General features: G+C 44.3%; 1 pseudogene; it reads left to right on the top strand.

The window, feature by feature from the left end:
- The first annotated feature begins 5,585 nt into the window (after positions 1–5,585).
- Positions 5,586–12,091, top strand: LOC105914403 (annotated as a pseudogene).
- Positions 12,092–14,424: the final 2,333 nt, after the last annotated feature.

The following is a 14,424-nucleotide window of genomic DNA, read 5'->3' as shown; positions in this document are numbered from 1 at the left end:
TTTGGGAGGTGGCGTTGCCCCTGCCCGTGCCGGTGGGTATTTGTAGAGGAAGACGAAGACGGCTGGCTGATGAGTTTGTTAGTGGGTTGGTTACGATGTGGGCCCCAGGTCTCGGTTCCCGACGACAGCCGTACCGCACCGGACGCCGGAAGAGGCACACGCAGCGCGTGGGGGGAGGACGGAAGGGGATGCTGCAAGTAATTGCGTGCCCGTCAAGACATCACGGCCGTCAGATCTCACCGGGCAGGTTGTTTCAGACCAATTTCACCTGGCAGGCTCCGCGACAGGTGGAGGAGGATGGATTCTTTTGCCCAAGCACCCACCAGCGTGAAACGGAACATTTTCTTGGTTTGCCAAGGAGGAAGGAAAGAAGGAAATGAGGTAGAAAAGTGCCAAAGCCCAAAAGCTTTTGAAGCAACCCAATAGCAAGCGGCTCGACTGCATTTGCGGCCCAATCTGTCAACCGAAAAGCATCACAATCGCTTTTCGTCGAACATCTTTCCAATTTCAAAAACACTGGGTTGTTTGGATTTTTAGTCCGGACTAAAATTCATATCACATCAAATGTTTGGAGGCTAATTAGAAGGACTAAATATGAGCTAATTATAAAACTAATTACACAGACGGAGGCTATTCGTGAGACGAATCTATTAAGCCTAATTAATCCATCATTAGCATATATTACTGTAGCATCACATTGTCAAATCATGGACTAATTAGGCTTAATAGATTCGTCTCGCAAATTAGTCTCCATATGTGCAATTGGTTTTATAATTAGTTTATGTTTAATACTCCTAATTAATATCTAAACATTCGATGTTTAAGGAATTTCAGAAGGTTCTGAAGAACCAAACACCCCGAAAGCCTCATTTGGCAGGGCTCTGGGAGCGGCTTCTCCCGAAGCCTTGCCAAAGGGTGCGCACCCAGCGAAACAGCTCCAGCTCCAGCGGCGGAGCCCCGCGAATCCCGCTCTCGGGAACCCTTTCGCGGAGGCGGAGACAAAAAAAAGGCTCCCGTGGCTCCTCCTCATCCGTTTCCCACCCTTGCCCTCGGGGGAGGGTCGGCAGGCAGCGGAGGTGGTAGCATGCAGGTCGGAAGGCGACGACAGGGATGGTGGTGGAGCCCGGGGGCGGTGGCGAGCTGAGGCGGCACGGCGACGGGGGACCCGAGGGCCAGGAAGCGACCCGAGGCGGCGTGGTGACGAGGATAGTGATGGCGCCCGGGGGTGGCGGCGAGCCGAGGCGGGCGACGGGGAGCTGGGCAGCGGGGCACGCACAATAGGTAGAGAAGGGCGGCGGAAGCGCAAAGGAGATGGAAAAAATGAGGACAAGGCAAATGGAGGCAGACGGAGAACGTGGAGAAAAAGAGAAAAGGAGAATGAAAAAAAGAAAAAAAGACAAGGTGGAGGAAAAAAAGAAAAAAAAGAAAAGGAGAGATGAGTCCCTTTTCATTTATTTTTTTAAATTCAAATGGATTTAAATTATAAACTAATATTAAACATTCAATTCATCTATAAAAAAATATAAATCCAAGGGCATATAGGACATTTGACCTCTTATATCCATTTCTAAAAATACATGAGAAGCCGTTTTGCCAAACGCTTTCCAAAACGACTCCATCTACACCAGAGAAGCCGCTCCACCAGAAGAGGTAGAGCCGAAACTATTTAAGGAGCTGGAGCCCTGCCAAACTGGTCCTAAATCTGACTTGCAAAATCTTTCCAAGTTCGACGCATCGCCTATCATAGCTGTGTGAATGAACTGAAACTGCAATCTGATATGTACTAGGGCTGTGAAGGGTGGACACGAGTAGGCTTGGACCGAGGGACCCAAGGAGTCCGGGTGGAGTCATGGGCGATCCACATGGTGCATGGAAGAGCAAGAGTACACGGACGGTGATGGAGAGGGTGTCGGTCGAGTCAAGCAAGACGGAGGTAAGTAGAGTAGGCGACCCGAGAGCCGGGAGCGAAAGACTTGGAGGCGTCGAAGGCTTAGCGAAGGCTGGACATGCATCGACATCGGTGAGTCACGCCTTGTGGGGTGTGCAAGAGGGTTTGACCGGTTTGGCCTCAAAACCAGGGGTGAGTCCCACTAGATGGGTGTGCAGAGGGTTTGACGGGTTTAGTCTCAAAACCGGGGGATGAATCCGGTGCGGCTGGATAGTGTCGAGTCGGAGGATGCGTTGTGTCGAGGCGAAGCGAAGTCGTGAAGGCGTTGGGTCCATCCGATGTAGGAGGAAAAAGTTGGACGATTTTACCCCTAGGGGTATTTGGGTTGTATGGCATTTTGGACATTTGTCAAATGTCTATATTTCACACTTTTGTCGAATACGAATATGGAATTGGATAGAGAAAAATACTCAAAAATGGAATCCGGATACATCTATTTAATATTCACGTAAAAATGAATATGAATACGGATATTCATATTGACGTTTTTAGGGGACATGAAAATCGGATTTTCACACATGTATATCCATCCCTAGTTAGGCTAACGTGGCCACTCTGGGTCTAGGAGGCCGTCTAGACGGCGTGACCTCGCCACCTGAAATTATCTGATGTCTGCATAAAAAAAACGCCCCCTTGTCCCGTCAGGCCAAAGGGTATAAATAGTGCCGATCCACCACTGGAAGCAGTCATCGTCTTCCTCACTCCCCTCTCCTCTCCTGTCTACTTGTCCCAGTTTGCGTAGCAACGTAGGGCGTGCGGGCTAGTGGGGGCGGCGGAGCGTTGCGCAAGGCTCTCCTCCTCGCCTCCTTGGGTGGATGGACCAACTCGCGATCGAGCGCCTCACCAGCGCGGATTGGGCGGCGCCTTGCACCGCGAGTGGATTCTGCTTTTTATGTGCCTCCCATATCTGTTCGCACTGCTGTGGGCGGCACCAACAGTGTCACCATGGCTAGGAGAGGCCGCAGGTCGTACAGGTAGGGCACCGCGCAGTTCTTCATTGGTTCTTCTTCTGATCGGTTTCTTGCCTCTATCGAAGGTTTCTTGGTCGTAGAGGCGCTAGGCATTTCTGGTTCTACAGTTTCTTGCGTATATCATGTTTCTTGCTTTGTCAGGTTTTGGTTGTTGCTCGTGTTCGATTTGAGTCCCAATTTCAGTCCAGAAATCTGTTTCTTTCACCATTCGCGTCTCATTTCTTGAATTTAGAAACCCTTTGGTTTCTTGATTTCGAAGCTACTATACCTGTTCATTTCTGGGCGGCGGGGTTCTTTCTCCGTCGCATGTCGGGGCTTTGCATCCCAATTTGTTCGTTGAAGAAGTTCTACGGGTTGTTGATTATGATTTCTCATTTGGTGTTTACGAAACCCGTTTGTTTCTTGATTTCTCCAAGCAGCGGCGTGTTCTTTTTCATCGTTGGAGAATTAGTTATAATGTCAAGAAAGAAGACAGCCTAGCACAAAAAAGCTCGGGTGGCGGATGCATAGTATGACGCCCACTAGGATTAGCTCCCAGGCCGTCGATGTGGGGGAAGGTGAGGCCACCGGAGTGCGGGAGCTTGTCATCCATTCACCAGGACGCGAGGGGCATACGTCTGTAGCGGCGGGCGTAGATGGAACGACGCTGGTGACGAAGGCATACGCCACGGTGGGAAGGAAGAAGGACAAGACAGAGGAAGAAGAAAGGGAGGACGAAGATGAAGCCGAGGAGGCGCCCGTCGACAAGCAAGGACGAGACACGGATCGCAGCTCCATCTCGGGACGCCATGTCCAGGTAACTAATCAACTTCCCTTAGCTCGTCCTAGCTCTGCTTCGCCTTCCGCTGTTCCTTGCCCACAAGGTGTTCGACGCTTTGTGCCTGGAGAAGCAGTGAGAGAGTTTGAGGACCAGAGTGTGAATGCTAGGCCATGTCGGCGGCGGCTTACGCTGGCACCGAGAGTGGTGCCTGTCTCACAACGAACTTGCTCTAGCAAGCTAGTAGCAGTATCGGCCGAGGTAGAAGATGAAGCAACAGAAAGGGTTACGGGATGCAAGAGTTTGGAAGAGGAAAATTGGAGTCAGAAGGAAGAACATGCCTGCAAGAGATTATCAGATCCTCTTCTAGGATTACGAAAAAATGATACAGGATCTCCCTTCTGGCCACTGGTAAACGATGAAAACTCTGCAGATGAGGAGGAGGAGGATAGTAATATTGAAATTGAAATTAAGAAGAAGGTAACTATATGGATGGGAAAGAGGTGCGGTGAGTCCCTAGTGGAACAAAGGGCATCCTCAAGCAATGGAACAAAGGAGAAAGAAGACAGCCTAGCACAAAATTTGGGAATGAAACTGAGAAACAAAAACAAAATGATGAAGACTGGGAAGAAGATCAAGTCGTGGATTGGTCCGTTGCCTAGGAGAGAACATCTAGTAAAATGCTCACTAGGTGACATTTGGGTGAAAGATCTCCGGGCATCGGCATCACCAAATGGCTGCAGAAGTCTGGAGAAGTTCTTAGCAGATGAAGAAACAGTCATAATTGATGGTGAAAGCTCATCAGAGAACTGCTCAAAGAAATTAACAGATAGCAATTTTGAATTAAAAAATGAGCAATTGTTTCATCTTCAAAGCCCAATTACATGGGTGGGTGAAACATAATTTGTTCAGATAGGGGCCCACTCTATGTTTCAATGCACTAATGGCCTTGGACGGCTCTTTAAACATGGAGGGAAGCCCAAAGGATTCAACAGTTATTATCACACCAATTACCAAGGTGGTGCCTCAACAGGGGGGAGAAAGGGGAAAATGATAACTGGGGATAATAAAGACCTCACCTCTTAGCATCTCCCCATCCTCACTTTCGTCCAGACTGAAAACCCATCTAGTTAGGAAAGAGGCGCGACTGTGGCAGGAGGAGACGCCAAGATGTGGCGAGGATATGGAGCAAGAGGAGCGACAGGAACCAGAAATGTTCAAGGAGGCCGAGCAAACTGGGATAGGCTGCAGGAAGGGGAACAGAGAGAAGGCTTTGGAAGGGGGGGCGGTCTGGTAGTGGCCACACCATGATCGGGGACAGAGTAGGCATAGATGAGGCTCCTGGAAGAAGGTTTGTGTCAAGAATTAATGCTGGGGCTAACAGAATTCGAGAAGGACAGCACCAAAGCTATGGAGGATGGAGGGGAAGACATGGGTCAGGAGGTCCTAGGGAGAATCTGAGAGGACATGGGGGATGGAGCAGATGGCAAGAACGCCCACAAAGAGCAAACACGCAAAAAGAAGAAGGCAGAGGAAATATGGGGGCAGGAAAACAGCAAGAAGAGGAGATCAAAGGAAAGATGAAAATAAGTGATGGTGAACAGAAGGAGGATGGGAAACAACAGAAATGGACATCTTGATGATAGGAACAGCAGGAGAGGAAGAGAAGGGAGACGACACTAAAGCAGGTGTCAAATGTTCTAGATGCACAAAGAAGGGGCATGTGGCGGCAAGATGCACAAGTACTGTGTACTGTGTTATTTGCAATAGTGAGGAACATGTTAATCACAGATGCCCACTGTTGAAACAACCACGACCTGTGGCACACACTGTGGGATATGATATCCATGGGTTGGGTTTCTATCACATTACACACCCACCATTACCTAGGGCAAGGAAGGACTCCAAAATGGCCCTGATCAGAATTGGAGGTGGACAGTTACCCAAGGAACAGGTGATTACACAGCTTCAGAGATTGTATCCTGGAAAATGGAAATGGGAGCTTGAGGAGAATGAGGACAACACTTTCATCACTAAGTTTCCATCAAAGGCTGAACTTCAGAGGGCTATAGCTTTTGGAGGGGTAGATGTTAGAGAAGAAGGGGTGCAGACAGGACAGAGGTTACAATTTGAAGCATGGCATGAAAAGGAGGAAGGGTTTCTACTCCCTAAAGTTTGGGTAAGAGTGTTTGGCTTGAGGAAGAACTTGAGAGAATATATGAACTTATGGGCAGTGGGGTCAATGTTGGGATCGACCCAAACTGTTGATATGGAAGTGACTAGAGAGAATGTTTTTGGGAGAGTATGTGTGGCAGTTCTTAATCCTTTGATCATCCCCTCACACCTAGATGTAGTGATAGGGGATCATTACTTCGAGCTAGACTTTGAGGAGGAAAAGTTGGGGACAGATGAGAATGGAGAAGAGGCTATTTTTGACTGGAAGGGTGATGCAGCAGGAGAAGGGGAGGGAGAAGATAGTGAAGAGGATCATATGCAGGATGATCCAAAGATAAATAGAGAAACAAAAAGAAGGAAAAACAACACTGATTATAAAGGGAAGGAAAACAGCAGTACAGACAACATACAGGCTGATCAAGACAGGGAGCAAAAGGATTCTCTGAAAGAGAGAGTTCAGAATATGAATGACAATGAATTCTTGCTGCTTCTTAAGGAAAAGGCTGGGGAAATAATAGATAAGGCAGTGGATAAAACGTTGGATAATTTAGTAGATCAAGTGATGAATGAGAGAGATGAAGGGCAGGACTCAGAGAACAGTTGGGATGAGGAAGAGGGAAGAGATGAACTACAGAAAGTGGCTGCAATCCCAGAGGTAATAATCACACCAACAAGGGCTAGTCCAAGGTTGGCTCAATCTAGAGATGAGCACATCCTATCAAAAACAGAGAAGATGGCGGCAAGAAAGAATCTGGAACATAATGAAGGTAACACTGAAACTCGCTGTTGCTTATCTTTTCCTATGAATACAGCCATTCATAATGTTGAACAATTAGGGATTAGGGTGGGAGACAGTAGGCAGGAGATGGAAAAGATGATAAAAGATTTATTTATCTTAGAAAGCAGAGTTAAGAATCAGAATGATTAGGTAGATAATCAGAGTGAAATGACCATAGATAGTGATAAAGAGGAAGAAGACATAGAAGAGATAGAAAGTAAAGCTTTACAGTTCCTCTGTGGGGATTTATTGGAAGAGGTGTTTGATGATAATAGTAGCTATATGGGAGAATATACCAAAGTAGGAAAATACAAGTCATGTGCTAAGTCACATAGGAGGTACAAGTCATGTGCTAAGTCACATGGGAGGACTTGTAAAATAAAAATACCTAATGTTAATGCCAAAATTGTTTCTAAATGAAAGGAATATTCTGGAATAGCAAGAGGTCTTAGTGACTTGGCTAAAACTAGATTCCTCACTGATACTGTTAAAGAGCAGAACTTAGCTTTCATAGCTCTTTTGGAAACAAGAAAAAAATATTTCACACAGTCCACTTTAAATAACTTTTGTGGGGGTAGAAATTTTATTTGGCATTGGACACAACCACATGGCAGATCAGGAGGTATTCTCCTTGGAGTTGATCTAGATGAGCTAGATGTAGGAAGTATAGATGAAGGAGTTTTTTATGTGAAATTTAGACTGAGAACTAGGAAGGATAACTTTCATTTTGTGTTGTTGGCTGTTTGTGGGGCAGCACAACCTGAATTCAAAGAGGCTTTCCTCACAGAACTAGTTCATGCCTGTAGCAAGGAAAATTTACCTATTATGCTTAGGGGAGATTTCAATATCATTAGGAACCCAAGTGAAAAAAATAATGAAAGATATGATGATAAGTGGCCTTTCCTCTTTAATGCTATCATAGATAGCTTAAATCTGAAGGAAATAGAGATGTCATGAAGAAAATACACTTGGGCTAATTCTTTAAAGACTCCAACCTATGAAAGATTAGATAGGGTGTTGGTCAGTACAGAATGGGAACAACAATTTCCACTAGTCACAGTTGATGCTTTGAGTAGGGAAATATCAGACCATACACCTTTACTGCTTAGCACTGGGCAGGAAAATAGAAGCAGGAAACAACCTATGTTTAAGTTTGAGTTAAGATGGTTATTAAGGAATGATTTCTTTGAACTAATAGCTGATGTATGGAACAAGGAAAGAAAAGGATCTACTCCACTACAAAAATGGCAAAATAAAATCAGGAGACTAAGACAATTCCTGAGAGGGTGGGCAAAAAATATGAATGGGGAATATAAAAAATAAAAACAAGAGCTCCTTAAAAGGGCAGATGAATTAGACAAAAAGGCAGAATTACAGCTGCTAAGTCAGCAAGAAAGTGATTTAAAACAAGGTATCCAAGATAGGCTAGTTCAACTTTTGAGAGAAGAAGAGATCAAGTGGTACCAAAGAGCAAAAAGCAATAAAATGCTGAAAGGGGATAACAACACAAAATACTTCCATATGATAGCTAATGGCAAGCATAGAAAAACTAGAGTTTTCAGGCTTGAACAGGAAGAGGGGATTATTGAGGGGGAGGAGAACCTTAAAAAGTATATAACAAAATACTATAAAGGTTTATTCGGATCCCAAATGAGGAACAACTGTTCTATGAACGAGTCCTTGACAGAGGATATCCCTCAAGTAACAAGGGTGGAAAATGAGATTTTGACTGAAAAGTTTACGGAAAAAGAAGTTAGAGAAGCCATATTCCAAATGAAGCATAACAAAGCCCCAAGACCTGATGGATTCCCAGTTGAGTTCTATCAGGTTTTTTGGAGCCTCATAAAGAATGACCTAATGGCCATGTTTGAGGATTTCCATAAGGGTACGTTACCACTATATAGTTTAAATTTTGGAATTATAACATTAATTCCTAAACTTAAAGAGGTTAAGATGATCCAGCAATATAGGCCAATCTGTATGTTAAATGTTAGCTTTAAAATATTCACAAAGGTGATGGCCAACAGATTTACCCTGGTGGCTAATAAAGTGATAAAACCATCTCAGACTGCCTTCCTACCTGGAAGATACATTATGGAAGGGGTGGTAATACTGCATGAGAGAATACATGAGTTGTGTAGGAAAAAACAGGATGGGATAATTCTCAAATTGGACTTTGAAAAAGCCTATGATAAGGTTAACTGGACTTTCTTACAGCAGGCTCTAAAAATGAAGGATTTCTCTCCTACATGGTGTAAATGGATTGAAAACATGGTTAGTGGGGGAAGTGTTGGGGTCAAAGTTAATGATGACATTGGACATTTCTTTCAAACAAAACAAGGGCTAAGACAAGGAGACCCCCTGTCCCCAGTGTTGTTTAATGTGGTGGCTGACATGCTAGCAGTTCTAATATCCAGAGCCAAGGAGAAAGCGCAAATTAAGGGTCTAGTACCCCATCTGGTAGATGGAGGATTATGTATCCTCCAATATGCAGATGACACAATCCTTTTTATGGAAAATGATATAGAATAGGATAAAAATCTGAAGTTAGTACTAAGTACATTTGAAAAAATCTCAGGCCTCAAAATCAACTTCCATAAGAGTGAATTGTACTGTTTTGGGGAGGCAAAAAATATAGTCAAAGAATATGTGGAGATCTTTGGGTGCAAGGAAGGAATTATGCCTTTTAAATATCTTAGAATTCCTATGTACCATCGTAGACTTACCAATAAAGATTGGAAAATGGTTGAAGAGAGATTCCAGAAAAAACTAGCGAGCTGGAAGAGTAAATTATTGTCAGTTGGAGGAAGGCTGGTACTAATAAACTCTATCCTTTCTAGTTTACCAATATTTATGATGTCCTTCTTTAGAATACCTAAATGTGTTCTCAAAAGACTGGACTACTACAGATCTAGATTCTTTTGGCAATGTGATGAACACAAAAAGAAATACAGATTGGCCAAATGGAGTATTTTGTGTGTACCAAAGAGCATAGGAGGATTGGGCATATCAAACCTGGAAGTGCAAAATAGATGCTTGTTAAGCAAGTGGCTATTTAAACTTTTGAACGAGGAAGGGGTATGGCAAAAATTACTTAGAAGAAAATACCTAAGTAATAAAACTCTTACTCAAGTGAAGAAGAAAAAGGGAGATTCACAGTTTTGGGGTGGACTCATGGAAACAAAGGATCAATTCATGGCAATGGGTAGGTTTGAAGTGAATAATGGAAAGAAAACCAGATTCTGGGAAGATGTATGGATTGGAAAGAAAGCTCTCAGGGAGAGATTCCCATCTCTGTTTTACATAGCTAGGAGGAAAAATGACACTGTGGCCAAGGTCTGTGGAGCGGTTCCCCTGAATGTGTCATTCAGAAGAGCTCTCACAGGAGATAAATTAAATGATTGGCTAAAATTGGTGGCTGAAATAGAAGGTCATGGCTTGGAAGATCAGGAAGATAGATTTTGTTGGAGCTTAAACAAAAGCAAAGAATTCTCAGTAAAATCCATGTACAGAGAGATAATGTAAGCTGAAGGAACTCCCTCCTTGTGTGCAGAATGGAAGTTAAAAATACCTTTAAAGATCAAAGTATTCTTATGGTATTTGAAAAAGGGAGTGATCCTAACTAAGGACAATCTTGCAAAGAGAAGATGGCAAGATAGTACCAAGTGTTGTTTTTGCAACGATGAAGAGACGGTGCAACACCTATTCTTTGATTGCCATTTAGCAAGATGCATTTGGAATACAATTTTCTTTTCATTTGGAATTCAACCGCCTGTTAGTGGTCCTAATATGCTGAGTTCTTGGGCTAGAGGTTATCCCTGGAAATATAGAAACCAGATGATTGTAGGAGCTGTTGCACTATGCTGGGCTATTTGGTTGAATAGAAATGATGTGTTGTTCAAAGGAAATACCACTAACTCCTTTTTGCAGGTAATGTTCAGAGGGACTTATTGGGCAAGGGCATGGGCGATGCTATCTAAGGAGGAAGAGAAAATTGATTTGAAGAAGAACTGTAGCAGACTTGAAATTACTGCTTTGAATTTCTTCCATAAATATGGATGGAACTTTAGGAGAAGATTGATGACTTAGGCTATCTGGCGTCAGGGCAGATCTTGAAAGGTTTATGTGCTGATGGCATGGGTCTTTCTTCAGTTTACCTGGAAGCTGTCTCTAGACCTGGGACCTTGGTCTATTTTAGTTCGATCCTAAGAAGTATCAGAGATCTTGTTTAGTCTTGTCTGAACTTTGTTTTGGAACCAGACTCTAGACCTAGGAGCTTGGTCTGTTTTAGTTTAATCCTACCTTGTTTAGTCTTGTCTAAACTGTGTTTTGGCACTAGAAGTTTCAGGAGCAGCCTGAGAGCTGCTTGTTTTGTGTCCAGATTGTAAGTTGGTGGCTGTAGACATCCAATTAAGGATGATCGAGGCCGGACAATGTTCCTTAATCTAAAAAAAAGTTATAATGTCAAACGCCGTAAAGGTGTCTATGTACATTCTCGTGCGCCGTCGTAATTAACCTTTTGCTTGCGCAGGCTATTCAGTCTGTCGGCGGCGCGCCAGCTCTCCTCATCGAGGGAGTACCTGGATGCGGTTACGACATGACCGGCATTCAGAGAATCGTCTCAGGCGGGCGCAAGTATGTACCCTTATGTCCTGTTCAGCATGATGACTTAAGGATGAAAAACTTCTGCAACACATGTCAGTGCCCGATCAAGAGGGGCAACTGCCGTTGGTGTAGTTTAGGTTGTAAGGTGAGTACATGTCGTGCTGTTCTTTCTATCGGAATCGCGCTTGGATGCCTAGTAGATGAGCTTCTTTGATGCTCTCCTGCCGTATGGCCGGATTTGCACTGACTCTTGGACACTGATGTAATTACACGCAGGCGGAGGTTGTACTCGGAGGACAGCGGCGTGAAGCAGCTCGCCGGTTGGTGTGAGCTGGCGGAGGCGGGCCAGTTCAGGACGGCGAGGCACCTCAAGAATCGGTTCTGTACCGTTTGCGGGCTCACGTACTGCAACTCGTCTTGCCCCGAACATGCTCAACGGCATCATCCCGTAGCCGGGCCAGGCTCGGTCAAGACGGTCGTCCGCGTCGACGGTTGGGCCGCCGTGCCAGCTTCCGGCGGCGGTCGTGGACAATGTGAAGGTATTGTATTATCTTTGCTGTAACTTTTACTACTCTTGGTCTTGGCTACTCGAACAATGGCAAGCTGATGAGAATTGTTAACTAAACGCTATTCATGATTTATTTGCAGGAGTTGCTGACGGCACGGTGCTCTACCCGATTCGCAGCCGAGGAGCCCAAGCCGGCCACCAGGCTCCTGCTCCGGCGGCGATCCATGCGCCGGGCGTCGGGGAACCGCACCCCTGTCTGGGGGCGACTGCCCAGAGGTCTTCACCGGGCCCGAAGCGTTCTGCTCCATACGGTGCCGGCACCAAGCCGGTTAGGCTCATATGTTCATGACTTACAATATGTAGGAATGCAGATTACTGTTAAGCCACGGATTAGATAGTAATCCCGCTTAACATCCAGCTTGTGGTTTTCTTCTTCGAATGGAACTAATGCCTCGGGAAATGTAGTAGGCCTAGTGTTGTGGCTCTTTTTCCAGTTGTTATGTAGGAATGCAGATTACTGTTAAGCCACGGATTAGATAGAAATCCCGCTTAACATCGAGCTTGTGGTTCTCTTCTGTGAATGAAACTAATGCTTCGGGAAATGTAGTAGGCCTAGTGTTGTGGCCCTTTTTGCCGTTGGCTCCTTGAACTTGTGGACTCTTTCGCTATCTGGGCCGATTCCTCTTTTCCGGTGCCACTAGGGTGATAAGGGCTGGTACCGGAATATATAGCACCACTGTGAAGATTATCAATAGACATTAAGCTGATACTTTGCACATTGAAAGGAGCCTGACGGTGGCTCCCCAAAATTAACAAGTATATCCGACTGTTAAACCAGCATGCCTTAATCAGTACCACAGAAAAGTTAATACAGACGCACTGTAACATACATCAGACAAACAAAATAGGGCTTCATCTGAAAATTTACATCTCACACACACATTACAAATGTGGAAATTTGCGTCTCTAGTGACTCCCCTGTTAGATTTATATCCCGTAGGATCCAATTAGCGAAAATACATGAACACCTAATTACGGTTGGAAGCACCTAATTGCACTTACAAGGAGGATTGGCACATGCACTTAAGGCCGCCGATGTCCTCGTGTCTGCTCATGTAGTAGGCATGCGCGGTGATGTGGATGATGCTGGGCTCTTCTCTTTCTTCTACTTCCTTGCCGATGTGGATCAACGTCAATGGCATTGGCCATGGCTGCAGGAATGGACGGACACGGTCTTCCCGTTTCTACAGTGCCTACGTGATCGGACGTTGTGGGCTCGATCAACTCCCCCGGACGGGGAGACCTCTTTCTATGGCACTGAGAAACAGGGGACTGGCCGTTAGACTAGTTAGAGGCCCAACCGATCATGGGCATGGTCAAGGGTTACAATGGTTGACACATGCCACTGTAACCCAGTACCTACAACATGCCAATCTACTTTTATACAACAACAACATAGCCAATCTTCTTTGATAGGATACTTAAACATAATAGGGAATGGCTATTTACTTACGGTCCTATTGTGCATTTTGTTTTCATTAATCATCATGTGCACTCAGAAGAAGAAAACAAACCTATCATTTCTGGAATCAATATTTGAGATCTCAATTGTTCTTGAACTATAGCATTTCATCATTCTCATGAAGGCAAAATCATAAATATTATCCTTTAATATTCATAGGCTGAACATGAACATTAGAACATAAAATCAGTTCATCAAAAAATAACTCAATGCATCAATGATTTAATTCTGGATCCAATCTTTCACAACACAATGTGTTTGGCAGTACCATGTTGTTGTTACTCGAAAGAAAATTTGCACACTTTCTTCATGATGTGTTTCGGGATAGCATCTTAAGTCAAAATAAAGAACTTCTTATTCATAAACTAAACAATCCAAATCCACACAGCCTACTTGAGGATTTGTTACTTGCCGCATTTTCAATTTTTATCAATAATGATGTCATTGAAATTGGTTAAGAAAATATGCAACCCAAAGTAGCACTGGTCAGCCATGCATGAAAGGTGCATCATCAGGATATGAAAGATAACAGAGCTTTTATGTCTCAGAAGTTTATGATTCTCAACACACTAGCTATCATCCAGAGTAGATTCACAAGAGTTGGCCGATGACAAGCAGCTACAGTGATATACATAATAATCTCCAAATCTGAATAGGAATATTCAGCACATTGGAAAAGAAGGAAAGAAGAAGAGCTCCAGAAAATCCCTATTGCCTTGATCATGTGCTTTACCTTGCATCAAAGTGTATCATCTTCTCAGCAACTTAGTGTTGTTCTCCAAATCCTATTCCACCAGAGGAACTGACAGATTGGCTTGCAAACTCCTTTGACAATCATAGCCTTGTTAATTTAGCAATTAGAATATCTTCTCATAAAACTTGTGGTGACTCCACCTGGTTGAAGCTCTTGAACAGCATCGGCTCTACAAAGAAGAAAAGTGAAAACTAAAATCTCTACAACCATCGCGCTGGAACAAACAAGAAATAAGTAACAGCTGAATGCAGATCGTAAATCAAATATGTGGTGCCCCCGACATGTCTGTAAAACAAAACAAAACAAACAAAGTAGATGTGTCACTTAAGTTGAAGCCTTCTGCAGCTAGCATACCATGGAGCTCCTTTGCTTGTAGATAGGGCCATGACCAGCGGCCCTTCCCAGC

The sequence above is a fragment of the Setaria italica genome, chromosome V, assembly GCF_000263155.2.
Source record: "Setaria italica strain Yugu1 chromosome V, Setaria_italica_v2.0, whole genome shotgun sequence".
NCBI classification, from domain to species: domain Eukaryota; kingdom Viridiplantae; phylum Streptophyta; class Magnoliopsida; order Poales; family Poaceae; genus Setaria; species Setaria italica.
Note: the sequence above shows the minus strand (reverse complement) of the source record. Positions and strands in the feature narration are given on the sequence as shown.